This window comes from Macrotis lagotis, chromosome 7, assembly GCF_037893015.1.
Source record: "Macrotis lagotis isolate mMagLag1 chromosome 7, bilby.v1.9.chrom.fasta, whole genome shotgun sequence".
Lineage (NCBI taxonomy): Eukaryota > Metazoa > Chordata > Mammalia > Peramelemorphia > Peramelidae > Macrotis > Macrotis lagotis.
The window spans coordinates 175,356,258-175,372,451 of NC_133664.1; the positions used below are offsets into that span (position 1 = coordinate 175,356,258).

The 16,194-nt window shown below is 36.0% G+C and overlaps 1 protein-coding gene and 1 long non-coding RNA gene across 6 annotated transcripts in view; one reads left to right on the plus strand and one right to left on the minus strand.

Annotated features, from left to right (window-relative positions):
• USP6NL (USP6 N-terminal like) overlaps nt 1-15,870 on the plus strand; it is a 240,824-nt gene extending 224,954 nt beyond the window's left edge. Inside the window, exon 15 of the transcript XR_012470131.1 lies at nt 15,018-15,870. The gene's annotated coding sequence lies outside the window, so the exon portion shown is untranslated. The remainder of the gene's footprint in view (nt 1-15,017) is intronic.
• The window catches only part of LOC141493178 (uncharacterized), a 67,987-nt gene that overhangs the window by 46,275 nt on the left and 5,518 nt on the right, over nt 1-16,194 (minus strand). The window lies entirely within an intron of this gene.

Sequence of the window (16,194 nt, forward strand, 5' to 3'; positions counted from 1 at the left end):
GGCTTAGTTGCCTGGGGGCTCCTGCTTACTGACTCCACCTGCTTACAGTTCTTGGGCCTGGGCTGCCAAGGCCATGCTGCTCCCTGAGTGCCCTGAGGGCTGGACTTTATGTGCTCGCTCTGGCAGAGATCTCTCACTGATCTTCCAAGTTGTGCCTGGTGCTCCCTGAGGTGTAAGTCAGGAAACTGCCCCTGCTGCTGTGAGCCGTGGTTCCCAGGCATCCTGGGGCTGCCTCTGGGAGGCTGAAGTTCCTTTGCTCTGGCAGGCTGCCCCTCTAACCCCATGGAGCAGAGCCTTTTCCCTATTTTCCAGGTTACCTTGGGCTGGAGAATTGCCTCACTGGGTCCCTCTGTGGGTTCTATCTCTCGAAAACTTAGTTTTTTAATTTTAGGTTTTTTTTAAGAGTCCTTATTTTATAGGTTTTGAAATATTAGAAAGAGAGAGTACCTAAGAGAAGATCTCCTGTCACCATCTTGGCTCCACCCCCCTAGACAAAATTTTTTTAAAAAAATCATTTGAATGATGAACAAAAGGTATAGGACCTTAGGGAGAATAATAGAGGAAAAAGCAAGAGTAGAGAAGAAACAGCAGTGCCAGGGTCAAAGTTATAAAGCAATAATTATCCAAACTTATCTAATACTGGTTACAAGAATCAGTAACAATTATTGAAAAATTTGAAAAGAGCAAAATATTTGATAAGTCCAAATACTTAAATATGAAAGATTGCATTACTTTTTTTAAAAACCTGTTTGAATGCACCTTTTCTAACTTATTAGAGGTTTAATAGATGATTATAATATATGAACTTGGAAAGTCTTTGCATTGACAAAATCAGTACAGGAAGGATATAAAGGGAACTTAATATATTCAAGGTAACCAGCACAAATGTGTAAACGCTTGAATCAGTGATCAAATAGTCAAAGGATATGATTAAAGAATTATAAAAAGAAGAATTATAAACTAATATCAAGCATAAAAAATTGTACCATCACTATTAATGATAAAAAATGCAAATTAAAATATCTTTGTTTCACTTCCCAGCAAATTGAAAAGATGAAAAAAGATAAAAATAGACGATGTTGGAGGACCATACTGTTATATTATAGACTGAGCAGTAAATAAACTAATCAAGAATTCAGGAAAACATTATGGAATTATATTTAGAAAGTGATTTAAAAAAATATATATATATATATATATACCCCTTTTTATTTAGAGGCCCTTGTTCAGTTATTTGTCAGTTGTCTATAATTATTCATGACCCTATTTGGGACCAAAGATGCTGGAGTGACTTGCCATTTCCTTCTCCAGCTCATTTTTACAGATTAGGAAACTGAAGCAAACAGGGTGAAATGACTTGCCCAGGGTCTCACAGCCAGATTTGGAATCAAGTAGATGAGTCTTCCCGACTTTAGACCTGGCAATCTTTGCAATAGGGGAAGAAAGATCCCATAAACAAAAATATAAATTGTAGCACCTGTTTCAGCCAAAAACTAGAAACAAAGTGTGCCCATCCAGTGGGAAATGGGTATTATAGATTATTTCTATGCCTTTTGAAGAATGCAGCCACACATAGGAGTTAAAGGGGATGATGCAAAGTGTAAACAGAACCAGGAGAACAATATGGTTTTTGATTATAACAATGTAAATGAAAGAAAAGCAAAAAAAAATTGGAACTGAATTCTATAGGATTATAATGTCCAAATTTGGCCCCCCAAAAGAGATTTTTTTGTTGAGATGGAGGATTATGGATATGATACAATGCATAGATCATTTTTTTTAATTTGTTGACTAGTTTTGCAGAGCTATTGACTGCCTTTTTAAAAAAATTCCTTGTGAGATGGAAATGAACAAAATGGCAATGAAATTTGTTTTTTTTAAATATGAAGAATAAAGAGAAACATTGGGAGACTTCTACAAATTAATACATAGTGAAGAAAATAGACTCATTCGTTTTCTCTCTATAGCTACCCCAGCTCTTCTGGAATTTTCTACTTCTCATGAGAGCATCATCATCTTTTAATCACTCAAGTTCCTAGTCTTGGCACTGTCCTTAGCTCATTACTCTCCTTTTTCCCAGTTGCCAAATATCATTATTTCTACCTCTATAACATTTTTCACATCCATAGGCTTCTCTTCTCACATAGCTGCCACCTTAGTGCAGACTCTCATTATCACTTGATTAAACTATTGCAATAGAGTCCTGATTGCTCTCTATAAAGTCAATGAAGAATGTAACAAAGGGCAAAAATATGGAACAGCTGTCAAGGAGCTCACATTCTAATGGAATATGCAACAATTATGTTGTATGGTAGTAGTTAGGAGGTAATCTGAGAAGGTACTAATAATGGTGGGACTACTTGCCTGAGGAAGAATTTGAATTGAATCTTGAAGAATACCAGTGAAGTAAAGAAACTGAGGGAAGGAGAGCATTCAGGACATGGAGAAATAAAATGTCCTTTGTGAGGAAAAGCAGAAGGTCGTTGTCTGAATTGTAGAATGAGTGAAGTGGTATGAAGTATAGGATCTGAAAAAAAAGGGTCAGTTGTGAAGTTTTTTAAAGGTCAAACAAATTATGTATTTGGTCCTGGCAGTAATAGGGAGTCACTAGTTTATTGAGAAGGGAATAATATGGTCAAACCTATGCTTTAGGAAGATCACTTTGGCAAGTGAGTTCTGGCTAGACTGGAGTGAGTAGGGACCAATTAGAAGGCTACTGGCAATAGTCGAGGGTGGGGTAATGAGGGGTTGCATCAAGGTGATGACTTTGTGAATAGAGAAGATACTTACATGAGAGACACTATAAAGATAGAAATGACAAGATGTGACAACAGATTGGTTGTGGTGGAGGGAGGAGAGAGAAGTCAAGAGTGAGTCTAGAAAAATGGTAGTTCCCTCAATATTAATAAGAAAATTGGGAAGAGGGGAGGGTTTAGAGGGAAAAAAATAAATTTTGGACATGTTAAGTTTGAGATGGCTGATGGGTCATCAATGATCCAAGGCTGGAGGTCTTGACCCAAGGCTGGAGGTCAGAATAGATATAGGAACTAGACATATCCGAGTCATCTGCCTAGAGATAATTTCCATGGGAGCAGTTGATATCATCAAATTAATTAGTATAGAGGGACAAGAGAAGACAACTCAGGATAGAACCACTGCGAGACACCAGAGATTGGTAAGTGTGGCATGGAGGAAGCTCCAACAAAGGAAACTGAGGAGTAGTCAGAGTAGGTGGAGAATCTGAAGAAAGCAATATCTTGGCCCCAAGTCTTTACTCTCCAAATTTCTAAGGCCTGAGTCTGACTTTCTCAGATTCTGATGTTTTCCTTTTGTTTAAATTCCTGGTTGACCTTTAAAACTTAACAGCCTGCCCCCTACCCTACCTTTCTGGACTTGCACACATCCATTTTCTTTCCTATACTATGTGATGTATCACACACATATATCCATTTTTCATTTCTGGAGCTAGACCATCTCCCAAGTCTAGAATGGACCCCATTCTCTTCTCCACTTCTTAGAATGTCCTATTTCTTTAAGACTTCAGATCATATTTAATCTTTTACACGAAGACTTTCTTGATTTCTCCACCCACCTTAGCAGCTTATCCCTCTACTCGCCTCTAAATTGCCTCATTTTTATTTTGTATATGTTTGTCTCTATCAAAAAATTTAAGCTCTTTGAAGTTTCATTTTTATCTTTGTCATCCCAGTTCTTAACACATCATAGTAAATCAAATGATTGAACCAGGAAAATAACATACACAACTATTATCAAAATGTAAGGACAATTTTTTTTAAAAGTATGTATAATTGTACTGATCAAATTAACCCTGGAGAAGATTTGAGACTGTTCCTTTCATTTTGTCCATCTCATTCATCTGACTTCAAACACACATATTAGCAATGTGACCCTGGGCAAGTCACTTAACCTCTCTCTGCCTCAGTTTCCTAATCTGTAGAATGGGGATAATACTAGCACCTACCTCACACGGTTTCTGTGAGAATAAAAGAAAAGATCCTGTGTAAAATTTTGTCTTATCTAGCTCTTTGTAACCCCATGAACTATTTATTGCATATCAGGCTTTCCAAGTTCATGTTCATTGTTTTCATGAATGTCCCATTTTATTCTGTGCCATCCTCATCTCTGCCTTCAATCTTACCCAATCAGAGTCTTTTCCAAAGATTGCTTATCTTCTCGTTATGTGGCCAAAGTATTTAACCTTCAGTGAATAGCCTGAATTAAATTCTTGAATGATTTGATTCCTTTGCTGTCAAAGAAGCTCTCCAGATTCTTTTTCAGCACTATAATTCAAACATGTCAATTCTGCTATATTTCCTTATAGTTCATCTCTCCATACATAACTACTGGAACAACTATAGCTTTGATTATACAGACTTTTGTTGGCAAAGTGATTCTTTGCTTTTTAGTGTGCTGTCCAGATTTTTCATAGCCTTCTTTCACTCTTAATTTCATGACTTCAGTCACCCTCTTTTGAGCCCATGAAGTGAAATCTGATACTGCTTCCAGTTTTTCTCCATTTGCCAGAAAATGATGGGACCAGTTGCTTAAGATGTTTTTTTTATATCAAGCTTCAACCTAGCTTTTATTCTCTCTTTTCATCCTCATCAAGAGGCTTCTTAATTCTTCTTCAGAATGTTATCATCTGTATATCTTAGGCTGTTATTTCTCCTGACAATCTTAAGTCTAGCTTCTGATTCATCCAGCCTGGCATTTCACACTATGTACTCCACACGTAAGCTAATAAAAGGTGACAATATATATGGCCTTGTTGTACTCCTTTTCTAATCTTAAATCAATTAGTTGTTCCATGTTTGGTTCTACTGTTGCTTCCTGACCCAAAAACAGATTCCTCAGAAGGCAAGTAAGATGATATAGTCCTCCCATCTCTTTGAGAACCTGGCACATTTTGTTGTGATTCATACACAGTCTGAGGCTTTAGGGTAGTCAATAAAGCAAAGGTAGATTTTTTTTTTAACTCCCTTGCTTTCTCCATAATCCAGTGAATATTGGTAATTTTGTCTCTAGTTCTTCTACCTCTTTAAAAAGCAGCCTGTTCTTCTGGTAATTCTTGTTCACATAGTACTGAAGTCTACCTTACAGAATGTTAAACATAACCTTGCAGGCATTTGAAATAAGCACAATTATTGGTAATCTGAATCTGTTGGCATTGCCCTTTTTTATGATTGGGAACATAAACTGATGTTTTACAGTCCAGTGGCCACTGTTGAATTTTCTAATTTGCTGTAATATTGAGTGCAGCACCTAATACTTAGATTTGTCCTCCACTCTTTCTCAGTAGAATGTTGGATACCTTGTGACTGAGGGACTCATCTTCTGATGCCCTCTCCTTTGTCATTTTAATACTGGTTTGTTAGCTTTTCTTGGCAAAGATTCTAGAGTAGTTTGCCACTTTTCAGTGGATCACTTTTTTGTCAGAATTCTCCACTATGACCTGTTTTTCTTGGGTAACCCTTGTCAGCATAGCTCATAATTTCATTGAGCTGAGTAAGCCCCTCTACCACAACAAGGGAAGGTCTACATAAATGCTGGGAGTTATGAGACAGTGATGATGGGTGTGGAATATCCTATGTACAGTCAGATATAGTTAATATAGTGGTTGCTTTTACTGAAACCAACTTTTGTTTTTAAAATATTTGTTAAAAGGGAAATCTTAATGAAGGGAAGATTATATTCAGATAGTTTCTCAAGAGATTATATCTAATAACTTTCACTCCTATAGGTCTTTCATGAACTTTCTATTAAAAACACTTTGGATAAATTTTAATAAACACTTTTGGATAAATTTTAATTCATATGTCCAAATGGATTCCTAATAAATTATTTCATTGCATAACTACCTTATATGAGGAATGTTAACAATAGTGACTTCTAACTAAGGGAGCAGGAGGTGGTAGGTAGATAGCTGACCTTGGACACTTGGGCTGAAGTCTGACCTCGGACTCTGGGTACCCTATCTCTTTGTATCTGTGAATTACAGGAAAAAGAGATGGATAGATTTAATACTCATTAAAGGGAAGACAGACACATCTAAATTTAGGAGAGTGGAGATAAGAAGAGAAAGCTGCAATTTTCAAGATGGCTTCATGTTTAAGAAATGCTTAATGCATTTTATGTCACTTGATTTCATCAGTTCAAAGAATCAGAGATTCCACTTTGGAAGGTAGAACTGAGACCTGTCTAAGATCACAAATAGCTGAGATGGGATTTGAACACAAAATCTCTGACTTCAAATATGGTGCACTTTGAATCTCACATTGCTATGGCCCACATTCATTTGCTTTAGTTAGCATCTGTATCTGTTGTGGAAATGAAGTAAAACATCAATTTAAAAAATTATTAAACAAAATAACTCCCAAGAACTAAAATTTTAGCAGTAAAGGAATGTATTTTGGGGGGTCTAATAGAGTAATTCTTACAGAATACATCAAAACTCTTGTTAACTGAGAAATCCAATACAAACACAGGCCACTTCAGAGTCAGATATCAAGGCAAGAGGCCCTTAACTTTCCTGCAAGTACAAAAGTCTTGCTTTTGCTTTCAGTTTTAAATTTTTCTCTAAACTGTAATGTAGACATTATTTGCATCCTTACTTTCCCAATGTAGGCATATACGGGCTGCTTTTTGTTTTAATATTATTGATATTGTTTCCGTTTTGTTTTCTAGTCTTGAAAGCATTGTCTTATCTCTTGTCTTAAAGCCCTTTATTCATAATTCAATTACAACTGGCTGTTTAACAAATCTCAAAGTTTATCCAATTTAAAAGACAGAGTATTGGAATATTTCTGGAACACCAAGTTTGATGAATATTGAAGAAGCTTCAGTATTTCTTGTTGCCTCTAGGGTAAAATATAAAGTCCTTGTTTGGCAGTGCAAGCTCCTCAAAATCTAATTGCAATCTAGATTTTTAGACTAATTTTATGTAACTAATTCACCATCATGAATGCTTTATTTCAGAGAATCTGTTCCATCTCCAGCTTCTGGGTCTTGGCCCAGGTTATTCCTCAGGCCTGGAATACCTATCCTTTACATCTCCATTTCATGTAATTCCTAATGCCATTGACTGTCATCTGAAATGGCACCCTTTTAAGGCTTTTTCTGGTCCCTTCAATTGTTTGTGTTTACCCCCAAATCAATTTATTTTGTTTATGTTTTATTCTGACTTACTTAACTTCCCTGCCCCTCCCCCTCCCTGGTAGATTGTAAGCTTCTTTTTTAAAATTGTATTTTTTTCCAATTACATGTAAAGAGAATTTTCAACATTCATTTTTTGAAAGATTTTGAATTCCAATTTTTTTCTTCTTCCCTCCCCTCCCCAAGACAGAAAGCAGTCTAATATAAGGGCAATAATGTAAACCATATTTCCACATCATGCTGTGGAAGAGCAAAAGGGGGAAAAATACAATACTCCCCTTCACTCCCAGAGTGAAAAGAGTATGTTTCAATCTGCATTCAGACTCCATCAGTTCTTTCTCTGCATGTAGTCAGATGAATCTTGAAGTTGTCTTGCAGAGAAGAGCCAAATCACTCACAATTGATCATCTCAATGTTGCTATTACTGTGTACAGGGTTCTTTGGGTTCTGCTCACTTCACAGAGCATTAGTATAAATTTTTAAAAAATTTTATTAAAGCAGTGGGGTTAAGTAACTTACCCAAGATCACACAGCTAGGTAATTATTACGTATCTGAACTCGGATTTTAACTTAGGTACTCCTGACTCCAAGGCCGGTGCTCTATCCATTCACCACCTAACTGCCCCTCATCAGTGTAATTATACTTCTTAAGAACAGGAACTGTCTTCATTTATCTCTCTGTCAGCACATAATGAACCTGACATAAGAACTTGTTGAGTTTAATTGAATGGCTGGTTTAGGGTTCAGAGCTGATTTAAAGATACTTGTAGTATTGCAGTAATCAGAACATAACAGTCAATGAAGGTTGTTATGTATAGTGACCAGTTTGGGGGTGTCTCTATTTGTCTTCTTGACTATTTGCTTTATGTAACAGTTCAACAAATGGTCTTGGATTAATAATACAAATCTCCCCAACCCTCTCCAGTTTTTTTTTAAATACCAGAAGGGGTGTATAAGGTTAGTCTGAGTTGTGTTAAGTCAAACATAGCATTCAAAAGAAAATATATCCTAGAAAGGAAATCGCCAATACAAATAAAGAAGTTTGGAAATGGTAAGACATCATCTTGAGAGTGCTACTAGACTTGAAAACCTAGGCAATGATGCTTAATTTTACTTAGTGGTCAGAGTTTTAGATATTTTATTTAGTTTGAAGCAGGAAGAGCTCAGGGGATATGAAGTGTAATTTCAACCTTTGATATTTATATTTATTGTCTTCCCTTCTACAGCATAGAAGTAGGTCTTAAAGCTAAGGTCTAATAAGTCAATAATGATGGAAGTATAAAATCAGAGGTGGGGGCAGCTAGGTGGCACAGTGGATAGAGCACTGGCCCTGGAGTTAAGGAGTACCTGAGTTCAAATCCAGCCTCAGACACTTAATAATTACCTAGCTGTGTGGTCTTGGGTAAGCTACTTAACCCCATTGCCTTGCAAAAAAAAAAATCAGAAGTGAATTTGACTTCTTATTGATCATTGAATCTATAATGAAGTTTCAGAAAATCAATAAACTAGTGCTTGAGGCAATGGGTATTGGGTATAGTCGAGCCATTGCTTAATTCCTATGAAATTGTTCATACTGATTAATAATCCTTGTTTATACTACCAGTGTGAGTAAGCCTCCAATGTTGTTCCCACCCCTGAAGTTCCCTGAAGTATTCTTCCACACTGCCAAGCCCACCATCTGTTCAAGGTCTTCAGTAACTGTTCTATACAAGCTTTTAATTGGAAGCCATATTCCTCATTGAAAGGAGAAGTGAGATAGTGAAATGTGTAGTACTAGTCTCAACAAATGGAAGCATGGAAAAGTAGACTGGACATGCTTGTTGGCAAGTGAGGCTGCTTGGAGGGGCTTGAGAATCCAACTATGATTCATATACTTTTGTCTTTCATCATCTTTCTAAGGTCCACTTTAAAATAAGTGAATTTAAAGAAAATTACACAAATGCTGTCAGTCATCAATTGAGATTCAAAACAACAAAGGAACTATCAATTACATATTAAGAACAAACTATAAAAGTTAAATAATTCTAACTCATACATGTGCATATACATACATACGTACTCTTCATGTTCAGAGAAGACATAATTCTGAATAATGTTCAAACTTGTACCATATGCCACACATTTCCAGATATCTCTGATTCTATGCAGGCATTCACTTTTATACTTTGTAAGTATAACCAGATAGTGTCATCTTTTTGCATAGTCACAGTTTACCTGACTTGATTATTTAAGACCTTATCTTTTGGAGTCAGAAAAGATGGCAGAGGAAAAAAGCATCAATATAACCCAGTTCTTTCCTATCACTACTACAGTAAAGATCAAGGAAGAGGTTCAGATTGTAATGGGAAAATGCAAGGAAAAAGCCCAGAGATTCCTGGGGGCATAGCCAGAAAGGCCTTTCTACATGTACCTTCTAGTACAGGAACTGGTCTAGGATTTGCAGGGCTATAGATGAGAACAAGAATGCTAGCTCAGCTGGGGTCTCTCTGACCCCAGAGCTGGGTCATGAAGGAAATGCAAGGAACAACTGTGAATTCAGCATCTCAAGCAAGGAGCAAGAACAAACCACAGAAGGTGGATGGCTTTGAATCTGAATTTGGGTTGTAGATTCAGCTGAGTAACTAGGTCAGGGAATTCAAGATAAAGGGTGATACTGGAGTTGTGTCTCTCAGAGCATACAAAGCATTTGAACAAGCTAACAAGAGCTAGAACCAGCAGCAGGCTATTGGAACTCCACATAAGGGAAAGTTTGCAATCATATTACCTAGTGTCAGACCAAAGTAGGGAGCTTGGAGATCTCAGACTAGGAAATCATTTTAGATTAGACAATATAGGGCATGCTCAAAGTATTCCCTTAATCCCAGAGAATACATATCAGGAGGGAACAAAAAGCACTGAAAACTTGGAAAAGTGTGATGATGTGGGAATTGAGGCAGATTTCAACAGCAATTTATTCTATGTACACTCATTATCCTCCTTTTGTTAAAGAAGAGGTGTCAAAGGGGGGAAAATATAAAAGAATAGGAAGAAAAGATACATAATTATTGTTCATGAATGTGAATGAGAAAAATCTACTCATAAAATGGAAGAGTAAGCAGCCACTCTTTGCTGAGTAACCTAGTGTATATAATCATTCTTCACCCTGAAATACCACTCCGAGACCCTAGTCCCCTCTGTCCACCTGGATCTGTGACTTGGAAATGGGTAGAGACCAACAGAACTGCCATTTATTCCTGAACCCTTCACAAATTTAGATGCCTCTGTGTTGGATTTGTGACTTTTTCTTGCCATGTACAGCTTCTCCCTTCACTCTCCATGTGACTATACCTGACTATACCCTGTCCCCAGTGTCCACAGACCTCTATGTCTGTCTGTGCTGATCTGACCTGGAAAAGTGACTGATTTTTTTTTCCTTGGATTTCCCCAATTAGGTTTTGTCCTGGGGCGTTTTCTAGATCTGTTTGAAGGAATCATGAGGTAGAACTCAACAGTTATTCCTGCTATTCCACTTTGGCATGACTAATTTGATCTTTTTAAAAGGAAGAGGAAAACCAAATTATTAGTATCCATAGTGAAAAAAAAGAATTCACACCAAATGAAGAAATTTTCACACTTTTTTTTGCCCAACTATATGACAATAAAGTACAACAATTTAAATAAAATGAATGGAAATTTACAAAAATATGAAATACCTAATTAATAAAAATAGAGAAATTTAACTAAATTTTAGAGAGGAAAAAAACTGATTCAGCTCTAAATTGATTCCCAATTAAGAACTGAAGAGCTCGTACCATATTTGTTAAATGTACACAAATATATTTTTGCAAGGCAATGAATGGGGTTAAGTGACTTGCCCAAGCTAAGTAATTATCAAGTGTCTGAGTCTGACTTGAACTCAGGTCCTCCTGACCTCAAAGTCAGTGTTGTATCTACTGTGCTACCTAGCTGCCCCCGTATTTGTTATATATAATATAATCTATATCATAAAAGTAATCTTGATATTTAGACAGAGAAAGAAAGCAATGAACCAACATCTTTAATGGATATCAATGTACATTTTTTAAATAAAGTGTAAGCAAAGAGCATAGAGCAACGTATTTTAGACAGTGACTATGTTGGATAGTATACTGAGATTGAGAAGTTAGCTCAATAGTAGATACCAATAATAATATACTTATAAAATTATATCAATAGATGCAGGAAACGTTTGACAAAATACCATGCACAAGGCACAGAAACAATATATTCCATATATTGTTCCATATATTATTTAAAATCCAGATCCAACATTATATGAAAATGGGGATAAACTAGAGCTCTTTCCAGTAAGATCAGGAGTAAAGCAAGTGTGTTCATTATCATCACTTATTTCATTTAGGGATAAAAATGCCACCTATAGCACTAAGACAAGAAATAGAAAGTGAGAGAATAAGTATAGTCAAAGAGGGACTTATGAACATGATATAATGACTTAAAGAACTCTAGAGAGTCAGCTAAAATTAATGTAAACAAATAACCATCAAGGTTTTAGAGTATAAAATAAAATCTACATAAAACATCAGCATTTCAGTATGTTACCAACAAAACTCAACAGGAATAGAGAAATTTTATTTTTAATGGCTACAGAAGATAACAAAACATACAATAGAAATAGAGAAATATTAATTGTTCATTGTTAGACTGAACCAGTATAATAAAAAATGACAAAACTATCTAAATTATTTTGTTTATTCAGTGTCATGTTAATAAAAACCACAAAAGGATTATTGTAAAAATCTAGAAATAATAATAACAATTCATCTGGAGGGACAGAAGGTCAATAATCTCAAGGAAAATTATGGGAGGAAAGGGACCATCAATCTGGAATCACCAATTCTCAAACAAAAATCATTAAATAACAAAATTATTTCCTAGTGATTAAAAATTAGGGAAATCAAGTGGAACTGACTAAATATACAAATACAGAGATCAATGAATTTAGTAGCCTAGTGTTTGCTGTACCCTCCAAAAACTCTAGCTACCAGGTTAAGGGTCTGTTTGTTTGTTTTGGTTTTTTTAGGGTTTTTTCCCAAGGCAAATAGGGATAAGTGGCTTGCCCAAGGCCACACAGCTAGGTAATTATTAAGTGTCTGAGACCAGAATTGAACCCAAGTACTCCTGACTCCAGGGCTGGTGCTTTATCCACTGCACTACCTAGCCGCCCCTTACTGTATATTATTAAGAAATGCTGTGAAAACTGGAAAGTCTTCTAGAAGACAATGGGTTTTAGAACAGCACTTCAAACCAAATAGTGAAAAAAGCTCTAAATTAATGATAGCAACATTAGCTAACATTTATATGATGCTTAACAAATACCACCTCATTTTATCCTCACAACAGTGCTCAGAGGTGTTATTGTTCCCATTTACAGATGAGGAAACTAATACAAGAAGAGCATGATGGTGCTAGGATTCTGATAGGAAGATGGAAAATCCAAAATCCTCCAGAAATTTATTTTGAAGCTATTTCTCACTTAGTCTAAGGCCCAAGAGCAAGACTGGTGAATTGATCTTTCAGTTTTAAGTATCAACAATCATTTGAAAAAAAAATGTTCCAAATCACTAATAGTTAGATAATTTGTAAATTGTAAACTTCTAGGTTCTGCTTACACCTAGAAAGATTGAGGAGGATGACAAAAAAGGAAAATGACAACTGTTTGGAGGGCAGTTTACTAAGGGGGAAAATAGGCATCTTAGTGCTTTCAGTAGAGTTTTCCAGCTATGCTGGAAAACAATTTAGAACTGTGCTAAAATCACTAAACTGTTCAAACAGTCTTGCTCAGCAATACATCCACTGGGTCTGTACTTCATGTTGATTATATTTGTAGAAACTTCCTTTGCAGTGGCACAAAATAGAAACCATAAGAGTACCAATTGATTGGTGAGTGGTTGAACAAATTACAGTATATGAAATAACGGAACATTATTGCATATGTAAGAAATGATGAAACAGTTCCAGAAAAACAAGAATTGTTGAGAAAGTAAAGTATGCAAGGGATGATACAGAGAAAAGAGCAGAACTAGAAAAAAATATATATATATAAAACATTGTAAAGACAATTTTAAAAGAAATACAAATTCTTATCAATTCAGTGACTTGTCATGATTCCAGAGGACCTCAATTTCAAGATGCAGAATTGTATATTTTTGATATGGCCCATGTAAGAATTTGTTTTGCTTGATTGTGCATGTTTGTTGCAAGGATTTTGTTTTTCTTCTTTTTTTTTTCAATTTGGATGGGAAAAAATAAATGCCTGTTAATTGACACTAATAATAATATAAGTATTAAAAATGAAGGTTTTATTAAGTATATTGAGTATAATTTTGTTATAATTAAATTTGATATTTTTAATTACAAAAAAGGTCAAATGGCATAAATTGAAATTGTCCCTAAACCATTTTATTTTTAAAAATATTTCTCATTGTACTTGTTCTTTGTTTTCAATTAAATAAAATCTCTTGCCAGAATTACTTTAAGAAACAAAAAGTTAACATTCTAGGGGAAAACAAAAAGGTTACATTTTACAACTACTTAATTTTAAATATGTTGCACTATGAGCTTTTACAATTTGTAAAGTTGCAATTTTGTGTGATTACCTTTTGTTAGATAAATTACTGCAATGCATATTGCTAAGTGATTTAATTTAAGCTTTTAAAAATATGTTCTTTATGTAGCCTTTATAAGGCTCTGGATGTCTTCATTCTAATTCCCACTCTCACAGATGAGTTCGTTTCTGGAAGTAAGAGATTATATTCTTCTGGTATGGGTTCAAATGCCTATCCTGGTTTATTCACCTTATGTTATTTACCTGGGTTTAGTGTCCTAACAATTAGTCTTTTTTTTGTATTTACTGTGAAGATATAGCAAAAAGCAGAACTAAGCATTTTCTATCAAAAAAGTCCAAGGTGTGGAAGGAAGTCACATAGTCCTCTCAGACCCTCAGAAAAGGGGTCACTCACACTTAAAAACATTTACTCCAGAGGAGTTTTCTCCATCAAGTTTGCTTCCCAGTGTATAGATGGTGGATAAGTCCTGCTTCTGCAGGACTGGATGGAGCATATCCCTATTCAGGCTGCCCCCTCACCTAGGCTGGACCTCCTGGAAATTGTGACTTGGGTTCCAGGTCCCAGACTGAGGACCCTAGTTCCTACAGCTTTGTAAAACTTTCAGAGACATAGTCTTTGGTTCTCCACCCATTAACTTGTTAGCTCCTTGAGGGCAGGAACTATCTTTTGCCTCATTTTTGTATCCCCAGCACTTAATATAAGTGAACTTGGTAGGTGCTCAATAAATATTTGTTGATTGAGTGAAAGATTAATGCAAAGAGGCAAAGAACAGAGGCCCATATTTATGGACTACATGTCATCCTTAACATCTCATTTTTAAAACAGGCCCATAGAATGTCTTACTTGAATAGCAATAGCAATCAGAAGGGGAAGAGAAAATTATTTTCTTTGTTTGGTCAGTGTCTTTGGAATGCACCCCCAGTTCTGATTTAGCCAGTTGTTTCTTCTCCACATGGTTATTATAGTAAAGCTAGTTATAGCATATTTGAGAATGCACCTAATTCAAGAGCAAAGTCTTTCCATCATGCTTTTCTGATGACAGCTTCTTCTACTTGGACTAATAGCAAGCACAGAGCTGTCAATATTCTCTGGAGATAGAGCTCCATTGGCCAGACCCCTTCCCTATGAATAATTCATCAAAGATACCTTTAAATACTTATTCTTATAAAATTTTATGTGAGTGGGAAAATAGTTATAGATTGGTGGTTTTTTGATATTTTATCATTTGTCATTTTGCAGAACTGTTAAGGTTCAAGATCTCTTATGTGCCCCTGATGTCTTCTTAAAGAGCTATATCAATGCTAGCTATTAGCATTCTCCTCCTCTTCATCATATCTCTTGAACAGATCCTTCAGAATACTCATGATTTTGATGCTCCAGCAAAGACATCTTCTATGTTAACTTGTCTGATCCAGCTGCTTTGTTCTTTTTACATCCTCAATGAGCACACCTAAGCATTTTGATGTTTAAATCTAAGTATGGTCACCCTTGATAGTTAACTAATTTAATGGAAATAAACTGCAATTGTGTAGATATTATGACTCCAAAAAGTTTTTCAGTTCTGTCATCAGAAAATTCACTTAAAGAAAGGAGTTTTTCCTCATCCCTTCCCTGAAGGAAGTGATGCCAATTCCCAGATGATGCTGTCTCCCATTCCCTTGCTGTTTGACATTTTGCCTTTCAGTCAACAAGAAATTATTGAGCACCTTCCATGGGCCAAAACCTGGATATAAAAAATAGACAGTGTTTGTCTGAGGGAGATGACATCTGAACATGGCTGGCTGGCTGCCTGGTCAGATAGCTGGCTGGACAGATGGATGTGTGTGTCTCTATCCCTAGATGTTTCCATAAGGCTACATAAAAGGTTCAATTACTAGCTAGTAGGGAGGGGCAGAACTTGAAGTTTGGGAGAGTAGCAAAGTCTACAGTAGAAGAAGGTCCTGGAGCTCAATTTTAACCAGAGACTTCCAGAGACAGAGAATGCGGAGGGATGCCTTCCAGGCCTTGGGAACAATTGGTGCAAAGGCAGAGACAGGTTTCTGAAATTCTTTTAGTTGGCTAAAGAAACCAAAAAACTTTTCCCAAGTCATTTTATCAATGAAATTTTGAGCTAATAACACACCTCGTTTGTTTGTACATGTATTTACTTCTGTAAGGAAAAGGCAGAGAATGCTATTTATTTAACTTAAGGGAGTTATAGGTTGGAAGTCATAACCTACCTAATTCCTCAATTAAGCCATCAATTAAGGCTTTATCTGAGCCACCTGCCATGCCTGGGCCTTGTGCCATATGACAAGCGCCAACTCTGGCAAAATCATCCCCGTGACTCCCAAATCTGCAGACAAGTTTGTTTCCAGGAAATCCATAGTCACTGTTCATCTACCTTTTCTTTCCTCTGGTTTCTCTCAAAGTATTT